Source organism: Pipra filicauda, unplaced genomic scaffold (genome assembly GCF_003945595.2).
Source record: "Pipra filicauda isolate LSUMZ 115617 unplaced genomic scaffold, ASM394559v2 scaffold326_size819446_pilon, whole genome shotgun sequence".
Classification (NCBI taxonomy): Eukaryota; Metazoa; Chordata; class Aves; order Passeriformes; family Pipridae; genus Pipra; species Pipra filicauda.
The window spans coordinates 51,969-64,848 of record NW_024104450.1 but is presented as its reverse complement, the minus strand read 5'-3'; the positions used below and the strand labels follow the sequence as shown (position 1 = coordinate 64,848).

The 12,880-nt window shown below is 43.9% G+C and overlaps 1 protein-coding gene across 15 annotated transcripts in view; it reads left to right on the top strand.

The window, feature by feature from the left end:
* The window catches only part of PGAP4 (post-GPI attachment to proteins GalNAc transferase 4), a 29,950-nt gene that overhangs the window by 5,619 nt on the left and 11,451 nt on the right, over positions 1–12,880 (top strand). The window contains exons 3-5 of one of the 15 annotated variants that reach the window (XM_039383799.1): positions 1,312–1,413; positions 4,072–4,129; positions 4,659–5,678. The gene's annotated coding sequence lies outside the window, so the exon portion shown is untranslated. Of the gene's footprint in view, positions 1–1,311; positions 4,130–4,658; positions 5,679–5,831; positions 6,206–9,306; positions 9,672–11,383; positions 11,535–12,880 lie in introns of those variants that run through there. The other 14 variants (XM_039383794.1, XM_039383796.1, XM_039383793.1 and 11 more) reach the window with 14 other exon arrangements.

Here is a 12,880-nt window from a genome sequence, read left to right as displayed (position 1 = left end):
CAGACTGAGAAGTCTCAACAGTATTACGAGCGACTGCCTTGCTGCCTCACTGCCCAGTTGCCATAATGATCGTGAGAGAGAAAAAATCCAGGAAATGGAGCCCAGGCTCTACTGTTTTCTTTCTTTCTGGTTTGTTTTTTTTTTTTTTTCTTTTCTGAGCACCATACCATCCTGATTTACTGTCTGTGCAGAGAGGATTTCTGTGTGCAACTGGTCCTAGAAACAGTGCTATGAGGAGTTTCCTGAAAATGAGCCCATGTCTGCTATCCGTAGTTATTTAATTGCAGTAGATCCACTTAAATTTTATAGAGATACTCTTCAGAAATTTCTTGGTACACTGGTAAGCTCTTTACTGTTGCATTACGAGACCAGAGAAAGAAAATGAGCTTTGTCTAAAAATATTAATTACTCATCAGCAGTGAAAATTACAGAATTTGCAAAATAAATTCTAGAGAAATCACTTGCATCTTTATACTAGCCAGCGTAGCTCTTGTAATTATAGCAGGTTATCCTTCTAGATCATGGACTAGTCACACACTTTTATGTCTTTCTTCAGGTAAGGCCAGTGCCCCTAGTTGGCCTCCCAGGACTTGTCTAAATGTAGACATTCCAAAAAAATGTAACCTGGAGGAATTAAAACTATGAACTAAGAGTGAACTATTTTAGTCTCTGTTCTACCATTATGTGGAATGAGAAAAGGTTAATAAAACACTAGCTAAACTGAATTAAAACCTCTTAAATTTCAAATAGCGCTGCCCCTTAGGGATTTGAAGTAGTTTTAAAATAATCATAATTTGATACAATTTTCCTGAGAGTCTTTGTGTAGTTATAACCTTGTATGAGTGATACTCAGACTTTCCAGCTAGACAGGCCATTTCTCTCATGCAGTTATCAGACCTTTAGTTCCAGAAGTGCTCACCTAAAATTTGCAGTGAAAGAGAGCAGAGAAATTACTAACTCTCTGTACCTCTCACACAGGCAGAGAATTTGTTTGTGAAATGTGCCCAGTGACCATACAAAATAATTTTACTACATTCTGAAAGGGAAAACTAAAAGCATTCCTGCAGTCTCTGGGGTCAATTCCTTCTGACTCTCAGCTTGGAAATTTTCTGGTTTGCCTCTTCACCCCATTTTCTTTTTTTTTGCAGCAGTATCTTTTTTTTAGCAAAAAGTCTGTTCCAGACCAGTCTTCTATGTTGCAGAACAGAGCAAGTAACTGAGAGCCAATGTATTTTAAGAGATATTTTGAAGAGCCACTGGACTCTGAGTCTAAATGACAATGTTTGTCCTTCTCTTTGAAATACTCTGCAGTCTGCAAGAGTCAGAATGTTGGAGCAAGACGGGAAGGAAGTTGGATCCCCAGAGCATATGCAACTACACTGACCAAGATACATCCATTTCTCTGTCATCACAGTTAAGTCTTTCTGAAATTCCATCATCATTTAACACATCACCATGTTGGCTCACACTAGTATATTTTTAGCCCTACCAAATGATTTGATCAGAGAAGCAAAGGAAGCATAGAAAAGCTTTGTGGGTGTGCCCAGTACTCTCTAAAGTGAACTAGACTACAGTAAGTGTTTCTGTCATCTTCAGATGTGTGCAGTGTGGGTAGAAAAGGTTACAGGAATAGTAATAATTTACCTGCAAGATGAATTAGTTATTAGAATATGCCTGAAAAGTCTTGGATGCAGTTGTATGTAGGAGACTCTATAGAGGGAAGGCCTGGGAAACACATGAACAGTGCTTAGTCCTGAAGAAATAACCAAATGCACAGACCAGGATGAAAAGGAGATCATAGTATTTTAGCCTTTTTAGAGAACATTAACTTACCCTAGACAGCTAAGCCAGCATGAGTCCATCCCCAGTGGAGCTGTGTTTCCTTTAACTACTGTTGTCTAAAGTTAAACACAATAGCCTTGACATATAAGGCCATAATGTCTCCAGTGAACAGCAAAGGACTTTGAACACTTTTTGTCCCCAGTGACCAATACTGAGTCTGAAAGAAAAAAAGATAAAGCCACTTTATGTAATTTATCATCAGTATTGTATTTCTATTCAAAATACGCATTAGAAATGTCTGCTGCTTCTTAAAGAAACAGAATATAAGCAGGAAATATTTATTGATTTACTGGGAGGGGAGAGGTTTCCTCCTATAAAACCTTAGTAAGGAAAGAAAAGTATTTTAAAATTTAGCTTTTGAAATGAACAGCAGATACCTACAAGAACAACATATCTATTGTGCAGCTGACAGTACAGGAATAACCAAGTAATTTTTATCATCTGGTATCTGTACATAAAGGAATAGTACTGTCACTAGAGAACTTCTCAGAGTGTTTGTGGAGGAGGCACAGCCTTTACAGGTTATGTGCATACTGGTACAACAAGTTATGCTAAACACGTTATTCCTTCCTCCTGCTAGAATGCAGTCACTTTGGATTTTTACCTAAGGAGATCAGGCTTGCAAAACGTTTTGGTTTTTTCTACTTCTGTTCTTTTTTTCCTTCTTTCTGTCTTTTGACAGATTCCTTCCTGCCCCTAATAAATGTTGAACACACTTCTCAAATTTCATTGCAACTGGCTGAAGGAAGCAAGTCTCAAACAAGTTTGCTGCCATGTCCTTCATGCAGCCTTTTGCAGAGCAGAGAGATGAACATCTCCATCCTTCTGGGTGCGAGCCTTCAGCTCACTCTGAACAGGAAGCTTTTGTTTGATTTGCTGGCTGGATAATCAGAACATGCAGCTCAAAGTCAGCTGGAGTGTGCACACCCTCATGCCCTGGCCTCGGGGTGAAAACATGAAGCAGTAGAACTACTGTGTGGGAGGAAAGCTAAGGAATCAGGAGCGGGCAAGGAACATGAGACAGGAGTAAGGATATTTTGACAGTGATGCACAGGGCACAAATATCTCAACTCCATAAGAAACGAGGCTTCTCAGTTCAGCAGCCCCCAAGACCGTGAATTTCTGCTGTGCCTGCACATTGTGCAAGTATCTAAATATCACCTGCCTAGCTGGTCCTGCCTCTCACACTCCTGTTTATGAAAAGCAGGAGCTGTACTTGATCTCAGGCAAAGCACAACAAAATATTATCCCCATTCCCTTGCACAAATGCTCAGTGCCATCAAGGCTGTCAGAGTGGATAGCAAAGGGGAAAGGTGCTTTGGCAACAGAAAATACTCAAATCTGAACAGCTGGGCTGAACCTTCACTAAAGGTTAGATAAATCCTCACCACAAGATTTTTTTCTGGTTATAGTTTTTAAGTCCTATCCTATTATTGTACAGGCTGAATAATTTCATAAGTTACTATTTTTCTGAGCATTTCAGGTTGCAGTTGGGTTACTGCACAAGCAGTCTTGTCCCCACATGTTAATCTCTGTTTTCCCTCCCTGCTATGCTGACATAGTCATATGGTGTGGGGAGCTGATGAGATAAAGTGACTTGGCCAAGAAATAATCCACAATAAGATTGTTTTTTCAGCCAGATCTGTCTCCCTTATGCTCATGCACAGCAGGACACAGCACCATGATAAGAATGGAGTAGTCAGGAATGACAGGCTTCCACTGTTGTTCTGTGCCACAGCCCTCAGATCACTTGAGGCTCTTCCCACTCAGTCTTTTGGGTCCAACAGAAGCGGTTTTAAAGAACTAATGTTTAAGGATGAAAGTCAAGTGTTCCCTGAAGAGTGTGCAAGTGACTAAAGTGAGAGCAGGGAAGCCTGTACAGAAATCACACAAAAAATTACACAAAATTTCAGTTACTTAACTGTTTATTCCCAAAGAAGAGGCACTCTGGCCCATTCTTTTTCATTTATTATCCCAAATTGTTCTGCTGGCTGAAACACCATCTGAAATGTAGTACTGGGTGCAATGGGACATGTTTCTGCTGATGTTGCTCAATAGTCACTTTCCCATTTGCTCACTGACACAGAAGTGGAAAAAAATATTTTTTTTCCTCACAAATTCTGCAACTCTAATCCTGAGAAGAACATAGTAATGGACCTCTTAGGAATGTATGCTCTCTGTCCCACCCCTAGTACTTTCACACACCCTTCTTTCTCTGTTCTGTTTCAGGATTTGTTGTTTTTCCAATGCATCAACTTTTGAAGGCATGAGAGCATTTAAGTGGAAGGTAAAGTATGAATCACTGTCATTAAAAACAGAAAAAGAGGCAGAGGTAGCAAAGAAGGATTTTGGAAAGCAAATCACCTGAGAAACTGTGATTTCTTCTACTGTCTTGCCTCATTATTTTCAGAGAACAACATCCATCTAAGTAAACTGGGGGACCTTTTCCTAGGAAGTCACTATAGGAACCCAACTGTGATGCTCGATTGCGTTGTTCATTATGAGCATTACTGTTCCTCAGTTTTCCCCCCTCTTCTTCCACATTGTTTCTGCAAGAAGTCTTAGCTGTGAGATGGCTTTCGCCAGTACTAAAAATAAGGATCACAGTCATGGACATCTGAGTTCCTTTGTTCATCATGCTTATTAGAAAGGATGATAGAAATTGCTATGCTAAAATTAAAAACATACCTCATGCTGGAAACTTCTGATTACAGAACTGGGCACTAGCAAAATTCTAGCTGTGCTAGAATGGTGTTTTACTGAAACAACCTAAGGGATCTTTTTTCTTGGTGGTTGGTTTTTGTTTGTCCCCACAGATTTTTCTTAGACCTACAAGAGGTCAGAGCCCAAATACATGGACTTGCATTTCCTGGAGCTGCAGGCACAAAACTACGAAGTTTTTATAATGAAAGACGGAAAACTTTATGTGAGGTATATTTCAGGTGACTGTAGTTAATTAGGTATTACGGTCACAGGGCTCAAAAGTGTGTGTAGAACAGGGAAGTGGAACATGGAGAGGAGGAGGACAGGTGGGGGAGGGGAATAAACACGTCAGTGGGAGTTTTGGATCAGTTTGGTAAAATGTTTGAATCCTGAACAGCCTGACACAAATTTGGTGTAGCTAACGAGACTCCTCGCTTGACCTATGAGGAAGTTACAGACTGAGACAGTGAAAGTTTCGTGTTTCCACCTGTGACGCTTGACACGCACATAAAGAACCAGCCGGTGACTCGTAACATTGACTTTCCACTCGAGCTTGTGGGGTCCCGGTGATCTTCCCCGCCCCAGAGTGAGGCAGGAGGTCCAGAGCATCTACCAGGTCCCGGCTGGGGAGGGCGATGCGGGTGCCGGCGGGGACACTCGGCAGAGGGGACAGAGGTTGACACCCGGCAGAGATTACTCCTGGTTGGGGACGGGCTGCGGGAACTGCGCTGCCCATGCGGGAGTCCCGCCGATGGCGATGGAGCATTCGGGGACCGCCGAGCAGGAATGAGCAGCTCCGGCTGCGCTGCCGTCTCCACACCGGGCATCCTCCCGGGGCTCGGGCAACTCGCCTTTTGCTCCTGAACCTGCATTCACTGGGCCAGTCCCGTCCCCGGTTTTCGGTAACCCGCTGCGGCCATCTCCCCTTCCCCTCCTTTAAGCGTCCCTGTGCCGGCGGAGTCACATGTTTGGTCTTTGATGCCTTTAATCCCACCCTCACCGCGCGAGAGGGAGGAGAGAAATTCGCGGAAAAGCAGTGAGCCACCAGCCCAGTGCCAAGATAGCGGCGAGAGCGGAGCTGCGAGCTGGAGGGAGGCGGGAGCGGCGATACGGGGCTGCTCCCTGCGGATCGGGTAAATCTCCCCGGCAGGATCGGGCTGTCCTGGGGGTTTGGCTTTCAGGGGTAAAGGGGCGGCCGCACCGAGGCTGGGGGGAGCAGGGAAAGGGGGGGGGGGGGCACGAAGTTGCCGGCTTACGAGCAATGGGGAAGGGCGTGATCTGCGGGAACCGGCGGGGCTGAGCTGCAGTGGCTGCGGCACCGGAGCCAGCAGGGCAGGGAAAAGTGTCCAGTGATCGAGATCTGTTTGTGATTGCTCCGGGGATGTGACTGTACATGGTGATGAGCAGGAGGGCTGGTGGTCAGAGCCTGGCTGGGCCTAAATAAACGGCCCTTCCGTTAGGGAAGGTTGGTAGAACTCTTAAGGAAAGAGGAATAAACCCAGCCGGCTCCTGCCCCCTGCTTGGTGCCACTCAGACCCTCAGCCGAGGTAGAAGCGTGGCCAGAATTTCCCTGGTCAAAAGCCTGGGCAAGGGGGCTGAAGACGGGCACACTGAAGTGCCATGTGCGTGTCCTGCCTGGCAAGGAGGGCAGAGAGTGGAGGTGGGATCAGCTTTTCTTATCTACCGCCCTCTCCTCTTTGACCATCACCACTGAGGTAACTGCTATTAATCCCAGTGCTTTAAGGGTCACCTTGTGCTACCTGCCAGCTCTCCCGATGGGAATGAGGAGCACCTAAGAAACCTGACGGTGGAAGTCACTGACTTAAAATCTGATTTAAAATCAAAGGCTGTTTAGGAAATTTGCAGGTGCTGATGGTGCAGCAAAACATGAAACTATACCCGTGTACACTGCAGATTCATAGGCTGGCTTGCTCTCATACAGTCACTGAGAAAATCATTTCATAGAGGTACATCAGGTTCAGCAAGCAATTGCAAGCACAAAAGCCAGGATAAACACCCTCTTGTACATGGGAAATCTGCTGCTTGCTTGTCTGTCCAACAAGGGCAACACTAATTATACTACACATTATTTATCAGCTACTGCATTTATCACATCTTCCTCCTTTGGGACTCAAGCAGATCACCAGTATCCCAGAGAACCAGGGTATCCCATTTACCAAGCCTTATGCAGGATAAATAGTCTGTTTCATACATTGCAGGGGGAGGGGAGGAAGACTGTGTATTCATCAGGCATAGGTGGTGAATACAGAGGAAAAGTCGGTAGATTAACATTTAGCGGAGAGTGTCTCTTAAAAGAGGAATGTTTTTTGTCAATATGACTAAACATTTTTTCTTTCAGACAAAGGTTAGAGTCAATGTTCTGGTTGTTGCCTGGTACAGTTTTGCATTTTGATTGTTACATGACCTGTCCCAAGTGGAAACTTACAGCCTTATTATCAAAGGCCTTTGCTCACAAAGCATTTCCTTATTACTGTGCTTTATTCTTTACAGTCATAAATGAACAACAGTAAAGGTGCCACATCTTTTGTGTTAGCAGCCATCACCACATCTATTTCGTCTTCCCCTTTCCCCCGCTTATACACCCACAGCTCTACTGTTGTAGGTGAATTTTTAAGGGAAGTCATCATTGTGGGGATAATAAAAGGGTTTTATTAATGATTAAATGATAGTCAAATGGTAATTAATCAATTATTTAATGATAATGAAATGATAAATGATTAAGCAGTAATTGAATGATAATTTAATCACAGTTTAACAATGATTTAACAATAATAAAAAGCTCTAATTAAATGGTAATTGAACAATGATGTAGTTGATGATTTCAACAATTATTTAAATAATGATTATACTTTGCTACGTATTCCACTTCTAAAGCTATAGCCGGACATATAAATGTCACTAACATACAATACAGTTTTAGGCTTAATGCAAAATGTTCTTACCCCATTATAGATATCAGATTCCAGGTAAGGGGGTCTCTGGTCCTCAGGAAGTAACCTTGAGCTATGTTCCTGCTCACAGGGAGATCACCACCATGCCATCCAGGAGAGCTCCCTGGGCTCACAGGGGCTACAGGTATCTACAGCCTGCAGTGACTGACTTGTAGTCACCCCAGTTTGGTGTTCATGCAGGAGTGCAGCTGTAAGAAGTTTTAGTTTTGTCTAGTCCCCACTCAGGCTGGTACTGTTTGCTCTTGATAAGACATGAATTCCTGAGAGAACAGGGCCTAGCACAGTCACAGAGCAGGTAACTTTGGAAGGGCCCACAGTGGGTCATCCAGTCCAAACTCACTGTTGCAGGGTCATCCCAGAGAACATTGCACAGGATTGTGTCCAGACAGTTCTGAAATATCTCCAGTGAGGGCGACTCTCCAGTCTCTCCGGGAAACCTGTTCCAGTGCACTGTCACTTACAAGAAGTTCTTCCGTAGATTTTGGTGGATCATCTGGGCATCAGTTTCTACCTGTTGCCTCTTGTACCCTTGCTGGGCACCCCGGAGCAGATCCTGGTCCATCCTCTGACCCCTCCCTGCAGACACTGACAGACATTGATGAGGTCCCCTCTCAGCCATCTCTTCTCAACACTGAGCAGGCCCAGCTCCTGCTCAGCCTTTCCTCATAAGAGAAATGCTCCAGTCTCTTAATCATCTTCTGGAGCACAGGTAGTTTTTTCACTAGTCTTTCCAGTCAACGGGAAGGGGGTTTGAAAACACCAACCTGTTGAATTTGGCAAATCATTAAATGGTTACAGGACTGGTGCCACAGCCAGGGGTTCAGCTTAGACTGTAGGACTCGCTTTGAGAAACCCAGTCTGCTGAGGTCTGCTGGGGTCCCCAGCAGGGAGGGGAAGAGCATCTTTGGCAACAGGCTTGCCAAGTTGGTGAGGGCTTTAATTTAAAGTTGCTGGGGGAGGAGAACCTCAACCCATCCCAATCCTATCAGTTTAAAGCCAAGCTTGCAAGAGATGCCCAGAATGGGATCACAGGTAAGCAGGAAAGCCCCTGAGTGGCAGCACAAAGAAATTCCAGGCACTCCAGCCAGTCCTTGGCCTTCATCAGAGCCCAACTCAACTGCCTCTGCGCAAAGATATGGGCAACGGACAAGGGGAGTTAGAGAGTTACACTCACCTGCAGGGCTGTGATCTTACTGGCAAAGTGGTGGGATGGCTCGTGACACTGCAGTGTTGGAATGGAAGGACACAGGCTCTTTAGGAAGGGGAGGTGGGAAAATGAGGAGTGGGGGGTCATGCCCTGTGTCAATGACCAGCTGTGCCTGGGGATGGATGAGGAGCTGACCAAAGGTGACAAATTAGGAATAAGGGAGAGCAGGGACGGGTGAATTTATTAAGTTCTGTTCCAGGCCACCCTACCAGGAAGACTGAGTGGACAAGGCCCTCTGTAGACTATAGAATGCTAATTTTTCATGACAGGAAAACCAGGCTGATATGCTACATGAGAAAAACAGATTCCCTCCTATCTTTTATATTCTTCAGCTGAAGATCCACTAAGGCAGCAATTGCCTCTTGTGTTTGTGTGCAGTATGCCCTGCAGCATGCAGGGGCCCTAGTTTTATTCTAGCAAAAGGCTATGACACAAGGAGTTAAATGCAAATTATCTATATCATCTCTGATGAGTCAATGCACATTTAGCTCTGAGATTCTAAGAGCAGACAGCAAAAGGTAGAAAGCTGATACCATTATTAGCAGCAATATTGTTTAAGATAATTTTTGTTGTTTTGTTTTTGTTTTTTTAATAGTCTTACATTTTATACTACAGCAAACATTTAAAATTTTGTAGACCTTCATGAAAAAACACAGCAGTTTTTAGACATCTTTTATCAAATTCCCTAACATACCCTTTTTTTTACCTCTGGCACAAAAGAAAAATGTAACTCCAGACAGATATGGATTGTGTAATTAATTTTAAAACCACATAAACCTTTGCGTCATCTTCTAAAAGACAGCTCCTCACAAACCTTAAGTCTATCTGTTTAGCTATTATCTTGCAGAACTCTCTTCACCAGGCTGCTTTCCATTCCCACTTGATCTGATCTACTTTACTGACTGGTAGCAACACAGAAGAACATTGCACTGCAGGCAGGCTGCCAGGTAAAAGTCAGCAGCTGTTGAGAATGGGCTCCCTTAAGGTTTATATGGCAGAGGAAAATTAATATACATGAGAAGCAAGATGGAAATTGGGGAAATAATTGTAATTAATATATATCCAGTTCATAGCCTCTTTCACTGGTGGCATAGTTTTATCCTGTTAGTTCAAATGAAATGGAGAAAGTATCATCCAGCTGCCACATCCACATACCTCGTTTCTTAGTTCAGTAGCCAGTAAAATAGAATCAAAAAAACAATAGCTGATCTCTTACCACTAAGGTCCTGCTGATTGTTTTTAAAGCACAGCTCCTTTTGTTTTCTAGGGAGCCCAACTCCCAGTTTGGCATCTAAATGTAATGGTCAGATCTGTAGGTGCTTGGCTTTTACTGGACACTGCTGTCGTCAAGGCAGGCCTGACACATTGCAGAAATATTGTCTGGCACCTGACCTACTAAAAGCTGTCAGAAAACAAGGGGAATTGCAGATGAGAAAAGCTGGCCATCTGGCCCAATAATAGGGATCAGCTCATGGTAGGGACTTCAGGTTTCAGAATTTGAGGATATCTGTGCACCACGTACAGCTGTCAGCATGCATATAGGGAACAGGAGGAGATCTGTGTGGCTCTTTGTGAAGACTGTATCAGTTTCCTCAGATTCAAGCAAGATTGTCACAGCAAGACAAAGGCCCTGTCTCTGCCAGAGGGAGTTAATGAGTAGAGATCTGGGTCCTGAGCTTGCAGCTGGTCCGTGTGATCTTAGGCTGGGGCACAGAAGTGTTTTCCACACAAAGGTTTCAACTTGAGATGCTGCTATAGGATCAATACACAATTGAAAACTACAGCTCGTATGAACACCTTTACTTCTGCCACTGCTGTGGCTCAGGTGGGGACTGCGACTGCCAAACTTTCTGTGATATTTTCCATGCCTTTGTTTCTCACAGAGACAACCCCGTAGCTTCTGACCCCACAACTTCATTCAGCTGTTTCTGTGGTAGGAAAGGAACATCTTTTCCCATTGACACTGAGAAGTGTAGATAGGCGAAAAGGAATCATTTAATATTGTAATTGTAAAGGAATAGTTGTGTCCTTGTCTCATGGAGCAGGGAGTAGAAGGCAGATGCCCTCTCTTACATTAGCTAATCAGGAACCTAAAATTTTTGATGCTTTGAAACATGTAGGAAACTTTTTGCCTGCCTGTGGGAATACCTCTGAGGAGAGGAATTTGGACCAGATGGAAAATCAGCTTTCTCTCAAAGCATGAACACAGCAGACGGTGTTCTGCACCCCAAAGAGGATATTACTCATTTTTCTACTCTCCCTCATTTGTGCAGAAGTGACTTTTTCCTGAACAGTGTAATTCAGCCAAGGATTTAAGGGACTAGTGAAGCTAGGAACATAGATTTGGAGTCAGGTGTTTGTGGAAGGAATCTTCATCACGAGGATCTAAGAAAAGGAACAAGCAACTTCTGTAGCTTTATATCACCACAACTTCTAGATATGTTTAAGCAATGGCTCAGCTCTACACAGAACGTGTATAAAGCCGATCTCCACTGCAAGTATTTATATGTTTGCAAAGTAATTGCTACTCAGGTTTAATATAGTGGGATTTCTTAAAGCACTATAAAATCCAATTCTGATTCTTGATTTTTCCCTCAGACTTCATTTTTTTTCTGTCTGAAATGCCTTAAAGAAAAATAAGATTTTTTTTTCCCCCTAGAAAGGGAAGAAGATGAAAATGACTGTACCAACAGTTTCTGAAAACAGAGTGGCTTCTGTGAAGTCAGAACCATCCTAAAGGATAGAAAACAGCCTGAACAGAAACTCTGATTCAAATCCTGTGGATAAGATGAAACTTCACCTCTGCAGAAGTAAGACATTTTTTATCTATATGGGAATTCTCAAGTTCCCAGTCTCACAGACAGAACGTGGGAAGGAGGACAGTGTCTTCCCTCTTTTCGAGATCCTTCAGCTTGGTTTTTACATGAATTGCAAAAATTTGACCGGATTTAATATGCTCCTGACCATTTTTAACCTCTGTGGTTATTTCACTGCCCAGGGAAAACAGCCTTTTCCTCTACAAATACACTAAGAGTGTGGCAGTCAGTGTGACTGCAAACAGCCCAGGCAGCAGAGGAAGACTGAAAGAGTTCCAGAAGTGTGTGTGTGATTGTTGTTTTCCTTGAGGCTCTCTGAGTTGCAGAACCAGGATAAGAGTTCTGAGATCCTGAGTTCAGTTACTGATGAGGTGAAGCCAGGGTTAAATCATAAATTCTTGTGACTGTGGCTGACTTCCAGTCCCCTTTTCCAGGGGCAGCTACTTCCTTGTGTGAAGCAGGAGATACCTCCAGAGATGGTGATGCTCCCCTGCACCACCTCACCCACCCTGTCCCGAGCCAGGAGCTGGGACACCAGCAGATGGAGTCCCAGCACCACTTTCCCAACAGGAAGGGTGGGTGGAGAAGGGACTGTTGGGCTTCAGACTCTGTGTGAGTCCCCCTGCGGGGGCCTGGGAGTCACCTTCAGGTGAGCCTCACCCTTAAAAAACACAGGCTGCAGAAGAGCAGGACCTCAGGTGAAAATCTGTTTGATTCATCTCATGAGGCTGCAGCTCCTCCAGTTCTGCTGGCCACCAGGGAAGACAGGACACCCCTTCTTCACTCTTCAGTAGAAGATGGTATGAGGGAAGGAGGCCTCCTTGAGTGATTTCGCTTAGAAGGAACCTTAAAGACCAGCTAGTTCTAAGCCCTCCAGTGAGGGATGCCACTCACTAGACCAGGTTGCTCGGAGAATTATTAATTAAAAAATGCTCAAAGAATTATTAATGTATATTCATATATTCAGTGTATATCCCAAGAGCTCACTGCTGTCTCACAGTTTTTTTATCTCAGATCTTTCGCATAGCTGGCAGGTGGAAAGTAAACTTCTTTACTTCCGAGAACTAAACTACCTTCTAGCTTTTCTTCATCTCCTTTTCCCAGTGTGGTCCTCACTTTCACATTTGGAGTCTGTCTCAGATACAGTGCCCACAGTGATGCTCATATCAAGAGGAGACTTAGCAGTACGCCAGTGTGAGTTGTAGAATATGATTCTGCATTTGTGTCTTTCCTTAATGCATGTGACAGGTTAGCTGGAAAGCCCAGGACTTTGGATGAATAAATGGATTTAAATGCCAGGTCTTTGCATCTGATAGATTTCAGGTCTTCATGTCCTGAAT